The 10,757-nt window shown below is 34.8% G+C and overlaps 1 long non-coding RNA gene across 1 annotated transcript; it reads left to right on the forward strand.

Annotated features, from left to right (window-relative positions):
- Nucleotides 1–204: 204 nt before the first annotated feature.
- Nucleotides 205–5,201, forward strand: LOC139501539 (uncharacterized). Its single transcript, XR_011658599.1, has 3 exons — nucleotides 205–285; nucleotides 4,436–4,578; nucleotides 5,047–5,201. It is a non-coding gene; the product is annotated as an uncharacterized lncRNA (long non-coding RNA).
- Nucleotides 5,202–10,757: the final 5,556 nt, after the last annotated feature.

A 10,757-nucleotide genomic window follows, 5' to 3' on the forward strand; every position in this document is an offset into this window, starting at 1 on the left:
GTAGCTAGTGCCCCTTTAATTCACCGGACTAATCCTTAAAATGGAGAATGGAAATATGTGATGTTTCAAACAGACAACAACCACACAAAGGGCAATTTCAAAAGAAAAATTCATTGTGGAATATTCGTCATTGAGACAAAACTCCCAACAAAGTAATACAGCTTATATACCTCTCCTCTTTATCAAAGATTTATATATTTTCAGCATTGATACTTCTCTTATTGAATATGATAACTAAAACAAAAGGAGAAACCTGGCATCATGTATTTACAGCTACCACTGGAGGTTAGTTGGGCACCTGAGAAATATTTAAGTTTGGTTGTAGAATTATTGCAGGTGCTAGCTAGGGGAGTTTAATTAATTTCCTTAAATTTATAAGTAAATAGTGATTTACCTACTAGCAACAATGAAAACATAAAACGCATTCTGATGAAAAAGTACTTTACAAGTTGCAGCAAGGGGATTAAGAAAAAGTTAAGTATCATTTAATATTTTTACGTGAATTTCAAAAAACAAAAATATTGTGATAAAATATCTACTGTTAGATAATACTCAATGTGGAGTGATTGGATAGTACTAAATAGCTCATACTCAAATTGAAATGGTCTTGTAATAACATAAATGTTGGTTTGTATTTCAATTTTTTGTGTTTCATTTAATCGGAGTATGCCAAATTAGACATACTTTCCATTGAGACTATTTCGTTCTGTAATTATTTCTTTAATTGCATGTTTTTCGTCGTATACATTATGGAATCTTGCTATATATTCATTAGAAAAGAAAGGGTAATGTAAAAAGCAGTTGACATAACATCTTCGCTGATAACGATCAAACCAACTTTAACCATATTTATATATATATATATATATATATTCATTTTATGCTTCATCAACGACAAACAATAGCATACTAAACACAACATTGAAAACTAAAAACTGGGCGGCTACATGCACTCTATCAAAACCGGGGTTGATCTTAGGTGCTTTCGAAGGGTAAGCCGATATTCTTTACTGCGTGTTGCATCGTCGTGTTGCTCATATATGGACAACCTTGGATAAAATCGAATTTTGAAGGTCACATTCGGGGAAAAGATTCAGTAACATCTGATTAATGTGTTGCTTTCAAACATATATCAATAAATAACAATATCTAAAAGATTGAGCTTAGGCATATAACCGGCGTGTCGTAACCAGAGTGTTTGGAATGTACGAAGTCTTTGATAACAAAATAAATATGTTAATGTAAGTGTGTACTTCAAAAATATAAACGGAATAGGCTGGACACACACTAAGATTAGGCACGGGTTTAGTTCAGTTTATGCATCATGGCCGAAGTTTAAATGTGTATAGGAGTAACTTCACTTTTTTTCTCATCCCTGGTCAAATCCTGTGACCGATTGGGCGCAAATTAATGTGGCGGTAATCATGATACCACCCCTGTTCTTTAGGTTTACACCAACTAGAATATATCGGAAAATGCAAACAGGGAATTGATAATAGTTTCCCATGAGCTTAAATTCACTTTCCTGCATAGACCATTATTCATAATGCTTTCGGTTTTGTAAAGTATCATTTTCCGTTTTAACCATTTTTGTTTTGTTTTCAAATAGGTGTAATACCACCATTGATGTTCCCCTATTAGTCTTTGTTAAATTGGCACTTTTAAAAAAAATGTACAGTATTTACCTTTATTTCAACCAAAGAAATACTTTGCATGAATAAAGTTTAATCCTGTCCAGTGCTACAGTGAAAATTTCACACTACATTTCATCGCATATAAGAACGTAACCAGCACCGGAAGTAAACAACCCAATTTTTACACTATTATTTACTGGTTACCTGCTTTGGTAACTAGGTAACCTTAACTTTCCAAAATATTTTATAAGACCATCAAATAAACAAAGAATGATGCTTTCAGACACCCAACATACATGTTTATGACTCAGAAAAAATTAAGTGCATTGAAATGCAGGGTTAATTTTCTACAACTGTCAAATTCAAGGGAATATTTTTTTAGACCTACTTTCGTATGCAACCGGATGTGCCGTATCATGATTTGGTGGTATTACACCTAAAGAACACCTAAATGTCAAATAAACTTAATGTAATTTTTTTCCCTCCAATTGCAAGTTATTTCAAGCATAACTGCCAAGTTTTGTTTCAGTCAGATCTATAGTTTTAGAGAAAATCACTATAATGTAAGGTCATATCCTACGGCGATTTCAGTCTTATTTCTTCGAAAAATCCTTTTTTCAGTGTATCATTATAAAATGCAGTGTTGACTAATATCTGATGATATATTCATGATCTAAGCATTCAAACAATTAAATAGGATACAAAAGACAACTTTAAGATGATATACAATTTTATTGCACCTTTTAGAGTTCATTTGAAGGTCTGTTTTGGTCTGTTTTGGTCCATTTTCCTTCTTCCTTCTTTTTTCATCAAAACTTGATATCTTTTGCCTAAAAAATAAAGCAAATGTAAGTATTTTCCCAGAAAAAATGAAAGAAATGTAATGTCAAATCAACAATTAAAGTGTTTTAGCTGAAAGAACTGTTTCTATAAATGTTAACAGTCTTCACCGAAGTTTCTATAAGCCCTTATGTGTAACTTGAGTTTTTGGTCTGTTCCCCGAGTATGACAAATAACGGTTCCCTTTCAGTCAATCATAATTGTTACTGATATCAAAATCATTTCATTTATTTATTGCAGTATATTTCTAATAGATTTACACCTAAAAAGTCCACTTTCTTGTATTTTACATTAAAAAATGAGGAGAAAGAGTAATAAAAAATACATCAAAATGGTTTTAAAAAGGGTTATGTCCCTTTGAATGCTGGTAAAAAAAAAATTGGTACGAATTATAAAATTTAAGTATGTGAGACTGGATTCTGATGTGTATAAATCCAAGGCAAGTGTTTAGATGATGTTTTGTCGGTGCAAAATACAGATGGCACAATGGCAAATTGTAAACTTTTGCGGCCACAACAAAAATAAAACATGACATTAGTTGATACATACCTCAATGTAAAGTGTCATCTGCAGACCAATTCACATATAAGATTTTTCAACAGAATGCTTGTCAGATTCATGGTTAACACTTAAATGAAAAATCACATGTTGTATAAACAAAACTGTAAAGGTGATTTAAAATTTGACACAGAGGCTCACGTAAAATGGGGATTAGCATGGCAAGCTATAAGAAAGGTCTCAATGTAATATATGTATGTTGATTCAAAAGTGTATTTCATAAATTAAATTATATCATATGAAGAAAAATAAGACTTCTCTTTAAAACCATTATTGTTTTACCATTTTAAATCAAACAGTCTTGGTAGGGTTTGTGTTTTCGACACCTTGTTGGGTGTGTACCACGACAAACTTGGCGGTCTTGGTTAATATGAGGCGGCTCAAAAGACAAGTGCTCAGGGTTAATGCATCTCTTCTGATGACACAGATGAGACACATCAAATTCCTCTGATAGGTCAAATTTCTCAGTGTGCAACATGTATGCAAATCTGTGACCATACAAGGTTCTTTTTTTTCTGTCCCAAGGAAACCTAACACTATACACTGAATACAGCCTTGTCTGTCCACCCATTTGACTTCGCAAACACCCGTAAACCCCCATTTCAAGGCAATTTTCCCTCAAACGTGCTTTCTGTGTCTCAATCCATTCCGAATAGTCCATTTTTACAACGTATGAACTAGTTTAGTAATAATTTTTAAAAATGAAAGTACAATAAGGTCACCAGTGCACGTGTAGTTTCCCTAAATAGATGTAATACCACCATTGATTTTCCCCTATTAGTCTTTGTTTAATTGGCACTTTTAAAAAAAAATGTACAGTATTTACCTTTATTTCAACCAAAGAAATACTTTGCATGAATAAAGTTTAATCCTGTCCAGTGCTACAGTGAAAATTTCACACTACATTTCATTGCATATAAGAAAGTAACCAGCACCGGAAGTAAACAACCCAATTTTTACACTATTATTTACTGGTTACCTGCTTTGGTAACTAGGTAACCTTAACTTTCCAAAATATTTTATAAGACCATCAAATAAACAAAGAATGATGCTTTAGACACCCAACATACATGTTTATGACTCAGAAAAAATTAAGTGCATTGAAATGCAGGGTTAATTTTCTACAACTGTCAAATTCAAGGGAATATTTTTTTAGACCTACTTTCGTATGCAACCGGATGTGCCGTATCATGATCGGATGTGCCGTATCATGATTTGGTGGTATTACACCTTTCAATTTTGTAAAGTTATGGAGGTTTTGCATATGCAATATTATTCCGCGATAAACATTTAAAGCACAATATATGCTTTAGTCATCTCAAGGAATGTCATTTTTATTTCATTGACACCATCCCTTGTTTTGTCTCGGAGTTTGGTATTTTTGTTACTTAACTTTTTTGTAGGCATGGACAGTGTTTATGATTTGTACATTGGTAACGATACATCAGTCCTAACAAAGCAGGAAGCGGCTTCGTCCTCGTCGAAAGTCAAACAGCATTTCAAGTCAGACATCATCAACTACTGGGAATATTTCCATATTGAACAAGTAACATAACTTTATTATTGCGAGCATTTTAATTTATCCCTTCAATAATTCATGAATTGTTGTCGTGCAAATTAACATATTTACAGTAACCATTAATAAAAGAAAGAATAGTATATCAATTTCGCCCAATATATTATGTCTTCTTTTTAGATATAGACATTTTCTGTACGTTATTCTAGAAATTATCGTTATCAAGTGTTTTCTTCATTTAAAGTGTCAAAAGAAAATAGGACATCACATCACATCAACTATTTATGAAGTGAAGAAAAAAAACACCAAAGAAAATTCAAAACAGAACGCCATTTAACAAATCGTAAAATCAAAGCTCAAACACATCAAACAAAAGGAAAACAACTGTCATATTACTGATAGTGTGCAGGCATTTCCTTACGTAGAAAATGTCAATATGTATATCAGTCTGGAGAATTACGCTCACAAACACATAGTAATTGGTTTGTTTATTACTAGGTTAAAGTATCGGTCAATACGGATGACACCGAAGAGGCGTATTTTATATTTAATGGGACAGAGACAAACAAAACAAACTGGTTTTCTACAGATAGAATACTAAGCAGTAACTATACAGATTTATCAAATAATACTACACACATGTACTTTTCAAATATAGGGTAAGTTTATTACGTATCTGTGGATTCATTATTATTCGTTGGATACCAATTTTCGTGGATTTCGTGGTTACAGGGAAACCATGAATTCAAATGGTCAACGAATTTGCAATTTGCTGTATGAATAAATGCAGACTATTAGAAAACCACGAAATCAAATATCCACGAATATGTAAGTTTTCTCTAATCCACGAAAATTAGTACCCACGAAAATAAATGAATCCGCAGTATCTGTAATCATTATGTAGAAATATGTAATGATAAAAGAGAGAAAGAGGGACAAAAGATACCAAAGACACATTCAAACTCATAAGTAGAAAATAAACTGTCAACGCCGTGGCTAAAAATGACCATCAGACAAAACAGTACACAAAACATAACAAATAAATATAAAGACTAAGCAACTTAACACGGGAGTGTGATCTCAGGTGCTGTAGAAGGGCAGGAAGATCCGGCTCCACCTGTAGAATCCGTCGTGTTGAACATGTTAATGCAAACTAGGTAAGTCGAATTCGGTAGGTACAATTCGCCGAAAATGGGACAAGATTCTAGTTACGAAACATTGAAACATATCAGCTGTCATCTACAAACGGATATTCGATAACGGTCAACCAACTAGTGATTGCGTTTGTATAATTAACGAAAAACTTTTTTATGATTTACACAGCTATTTGTAACTCGAAGATTAGCTTCTTCAAGAAAAAGCACCTAAACAGAACAATCTTAGTAGGATATCAAACAAAAGTAAATTAAGTTATTCAGGAAATTGTAAACGTTTTACACTATGATATTGTTGATTTAAAAAGGGAAAAAAATGACTAAAAACTAAAGATAACTGAAACTAGTTCATATTTTATACCTTGTGAGACCTTTATTCTTGTTTTTCTTTTCAAAGGCATGAGCTTAATTATTCACAACACATGTTGTTCTTCGTAATTGCTAAATACGATAAAGATAATATACTACACCCTAAGATGCTGGTATTGGATTCTAAAAGACAAAAGAATGTTAGTGTATTCTTTCCATTAAACTGTGAGTATTTGTATCAAACGAACTATAAGATAACAACTGCCATTTTTCGGACTTGGTACAGGACATTTTAAGAAAAATCAGGAATATAACAGTTGATTTCTTTTCGTTTGATATGTTTTAGCTTTGGATTTTGCCATTAGATAAAGGACTCTCCGATTTAAATTTTCCTTGGTGTTTAGTATAATTAATATTTTTCTTTTATTTTCTAAGTTTATCACAGTTAAACAAATGATTTCTTTAGAATGTACGATTGTTGTTTGTGAATAATTTTCGATCAGTGTTGTCACTTGCATTGTTTTATTATTGATTTTATTTTTGACTAATGAGTTATGTCCCTTTGGTGCATTTTGGCATCTCGTTTTATGTGTTTTAGTTACAGATTCACAGGAGAAAAAGGCAGATAATCTAAAGATGTATATCAAATGTAAGTACATTATTGTGAAGCGTTCTATTCCTAGCATGTATTTTTCTAACATTTTGAGTCATATTAGCAATTAAGGGAATTCGAAGCCTACGTTGCATTAAAAAAATCAATAATTGCTTGCATTTAATCAAAGCGCTGTAAGCGCTGTAGGCAGTTAGCAAAACACCAAGACAATCGTAATAATGAAAACTGTGGGTTACTTAAACATTAAACATTCATATATTGGAAACTCAACATATACCCTCACGACACTTACCAAAGAGGAAATCCTGGATAATCATAGGTCTGTTCTATGTTTCTTTGGAATTTCAACCAAAGATGAAGAACTGGATCTCCCATCACTGTATTGGATACATAAACTACATAAGTGTCCTTACAAACAACGGTATATTGCTGGGTCTTCCAAGTGCTCCACGAAACCTCTTTCTAAATTATTAACATCTATTTTATCATCAATCAAAGACGGGCTTCAAAGTTATTGTGAAACTGCCTATTCTAGAGGTGGCGTGAATCAGATGTGGATACTTAAAAATTCAAACGATCTTTTAGAATACATACAATCTAACTCTCTTTCATCTTGTAACAGTATTAAAACATTTGACTTTTCTACTCTTTACACAAGTATTCCACATTCCAAACTAAAAGACAAATTGAAAGAGTTGGTATTACTTTGCTTCATAAAAAAGAATGTCCAACGTAGATACAAGTATCTTGTCTTAGGGAGGGATAAACCCTACTTTGTAAAGAATCACTCTTATTCAAACAAAAAATTCTCTGAAACTGATATTATCAATATGCTTGATTTCTTGATTATTACTTTCGGAGGACGTGTTTTTCAACAGACTGTCGGCATTCTAATGGGAACAAACTGTGCCCCTCTACTCGCCGACTTGTTTCTTTATTATTATGAGGCTGACTTCATGCAGGAACTTCTTAGGAAGAAAGATAAGAAGTTAGCAATATCCTTTAACTCTACTTTCCGCTATATAGATGATGTTCTTTCACTAAACAATTCAAAATTTGGTGACTATGTGGAACGCATCTATCCAATCGAACTAGAGATACTACAGATACAGTTAAGTCGGCTTCATATCTTGACTTACATCTAGAAATTGACAATGAGGGTCGGTTGAAAACAAAACTTTACGACGAGATGATTTCAGCTTTCCAATTGTGAACTTTCCATTTCTAAGTAGCAACATTCCAGCAGCACCTGCATACGGGGTATATATCTCCCAATTGATACGATATTCCCGTGCTTGCATTTCCTATCATGATTTTCTTGATAGAGGTTTACTGTTCACAAGGAAGCTATTAAACCAAGAGTTCCAAATGGTGAAGTTGAAATCATCCCTTCGTAAATTTTACGGACGCCATCACGAGTTGGTGGACCGTTATGAAATAACCGTTTCACAAATGATATCGGATATGTTCCTTACGTCGTAACTACAATCCCCTACCCTTTCATGAATATGACCTACCGAATTAGACTATTTACCGGATTTGTAATCACATAAGCAACACGACGGGTGCCACATGTGGAGCAGGATCTGCTTACCCTTCCGGAGCACCTGAGATCACCCCTAGTTTTTGGTGGGGTTCGTGTTGTTTATTCTTTAGAGTTCTATGTTGTGTCGTGTGTACTATTGTTTTTCTGTTTGTCTTTTTCATTTTTAGCCATGACGTTGTCAGTTTGTTTTAGATTTATGAGTTTGACTGTCCCTTTGGTATCATTTATGTGAATCTAATGAATTAATTGTTAAGGCAAATAAGTTATATGTTATCAAGGTTTCAAAGGCAATGCATATATCAATGTATATTTTTTATGGTGTGTCTTCAGTGGTTCAAGTTCGCAATGATTGCAGTTGTTCTAGTTGGTAGTTAACGTTGGTTTTAGTTGACTGTTAGTAGTACATGTTGACTTAGTAGGAACATATAATAGTATGAATGGACTGATTTCCCTGTAAAGAAAACTGTACAAAAGTTATGAGACACAAATCAGACAGGTTTAGGGGTGGGGATCTCGACTGTTTTCAAGCTCTCAAACAGGAAGGGGTAGGGTGACCCCAGGAACTTCCCCTATATTTCATTTGATTTGTTATATCGTGCCATACATGAATATATATGGTTTAGGGGTGGGGATCTCATCAGTTTCCAATTTCAAAAACAGGAGGGGGTGGGATGACCCCAGAGACTCCCCCTATATTTCATTTAATTAGTTATATTGATCCATACATGAATATATATTGTCTATGGGGTGGGGATCTCGACCGTTTCCAAGTTCTCAAACAGGAGGGGATGGGTGACCACAGGGCTTACTTGCTTAATCCTGTTGCCCCTTGGTGGAGCATAGGCCACTAACGATATTTCTCCACCTTGTTCTGTTCTTTGCTAGCCTCTCCAGATCATGCCACTTGTACCCTTCTTTCTCCATCTCGGCTGCAACATTCCTTCTCCAGGTGTATCTTGGTCTGCCCCTGCTACGCTTTCCTTGTGGGTTCCACTGTAAGGCTTGCCTTGTAATGTTAGTTTTTGGCTTCCTCAGTGTGTGTCCTATCCATCGCCATTTTCTCTTTTTTAACTCTTCATCAACTGGGGATTGGTTGGTCTTTTCCCAAAGATCTTTGTTTGATATCTTCTCAGGCCATCTGATGTTAAGGATGCGCCTGAGGCAGTTGTTAATGAAGACTTGAAGTTTATGAAGCAGGTTTTTTGTTGTTTTCCAAGTCTCAGCTCCATATAAGAGAATGGTATTTACGTTTGAATTGAACAAGCGTATTTTGGTCTTAAGTGTGATATTTCGTGCTTTCCAGATTGACCCCATCATGTTAAATGCAGTTATGGCTTTGCCAATTCTGATCTTTACATCTTTATCTGAGCCGCCAAGATTATCCACTACGCTTCCAAGGTATGTAAAGGATTCCACTTCTTCTAATGCTTGGGTGTTAACCATCAGACTTGCTTTGGACTTTGTGTTTGACTTTAACACTTTGGTCTTTTTATGATTGATGGAAAGGCCCGTTTCTGCTGCTCTCTTTTCAACCTGCTCTAGTTTGTCCTGCATTTGTTGGTGGTTGTGGGATAGCAATGCAATGTCATCGGCAAAGTCTAGGTCATCCAGCTGAGTGAACATGGTCCATTGGATGCCATTTCGTCTGCCAGCTGTGGCTTGCTTCATGATCCAATCAACTGCCAGGAGGAATAGCATAGGTGAAAGGAGACAGCCTTGTCTTACCCCAGTTATTATGTCAAAGGCCTCTGTTAATTGACCTTCATGTATAACCTTACTCTGCATTCCTGTATAGGTGTTTCTGATGATGGTAATAAATTTTTCAGGAATGCCATAGTGTCTCATCAACTGCCACAACACATCTCTATCTAAGCTGTCAAAGGCTTTGGCAAAGTCGACAAAAACAGAATAGAGTGATGAATTGAACTCTTGTGATTGTTCGAGGATGATACGTAAGGTTGCTATTTGGTCTGCACATGATCGGTTTTGTCTAAATTCAGCTTGGTTGTCACGAAGCTTTTCATCTATTGCATTTTTGAGTCGGTTTAACATAACTTTATTTAAAACTTTCCCTGGAACTGATAGTAGCATTATTCCTCTATAGTTGTCACAAATGCTTAAATTGCCCTTCTTTGGAAGCTTTACCATGTGTCCTTCTTTCCATTGTAGCGGGACCTCTTCTTCTTCCCAGATCTTTCCAAATAGCTCATATAGCATTTGAGTTGATGTTTCAATGTCTGCTTTCAGTGCTTCTGCAGGTATGTTGTCAGGACCTGGAGCTTTGTTGTTCTTTAGCATTTTTATGGCTTTCTTCATTTCTCCTGTTGATGGTCTTTTACAGTCTACTGCAAAAAGCTCTTCCGACGGTGGGATGTCAGCTTTTCAGGTGGGTCCTGGTTTAGCACATCCTTGAAATGCTCAACCCATCTTTTCATTTGCTCTTCATGTGTGTTGAGTGTTTTCCCTTCTTTGCTTTTGACTGGTCTACTTCCTTTCTGATGTTTCCCTGTTAGCAGTTTTATGTTGTCATACAGAGCTTTGATGTTGTTTGCTCTGGCTGCTTTTTCTGCTTCTGCTGTCAGTTTGT

The sequence above is a fragment of the Mytilus edulis genome, chromosome 13 (assembly GCF_963676685.1).
Source record: "Mytilus edulis chromosome 13, xbMytEdul2.2, whole genome shotgun sequence".
In the NCBI taxonomy this organism is placed as follows: Eukaryota; Metazoa; Mollusca; class Bivalvia; order Mytilida; family Mytilidae; genus Mytilus; species Mytilus edulis.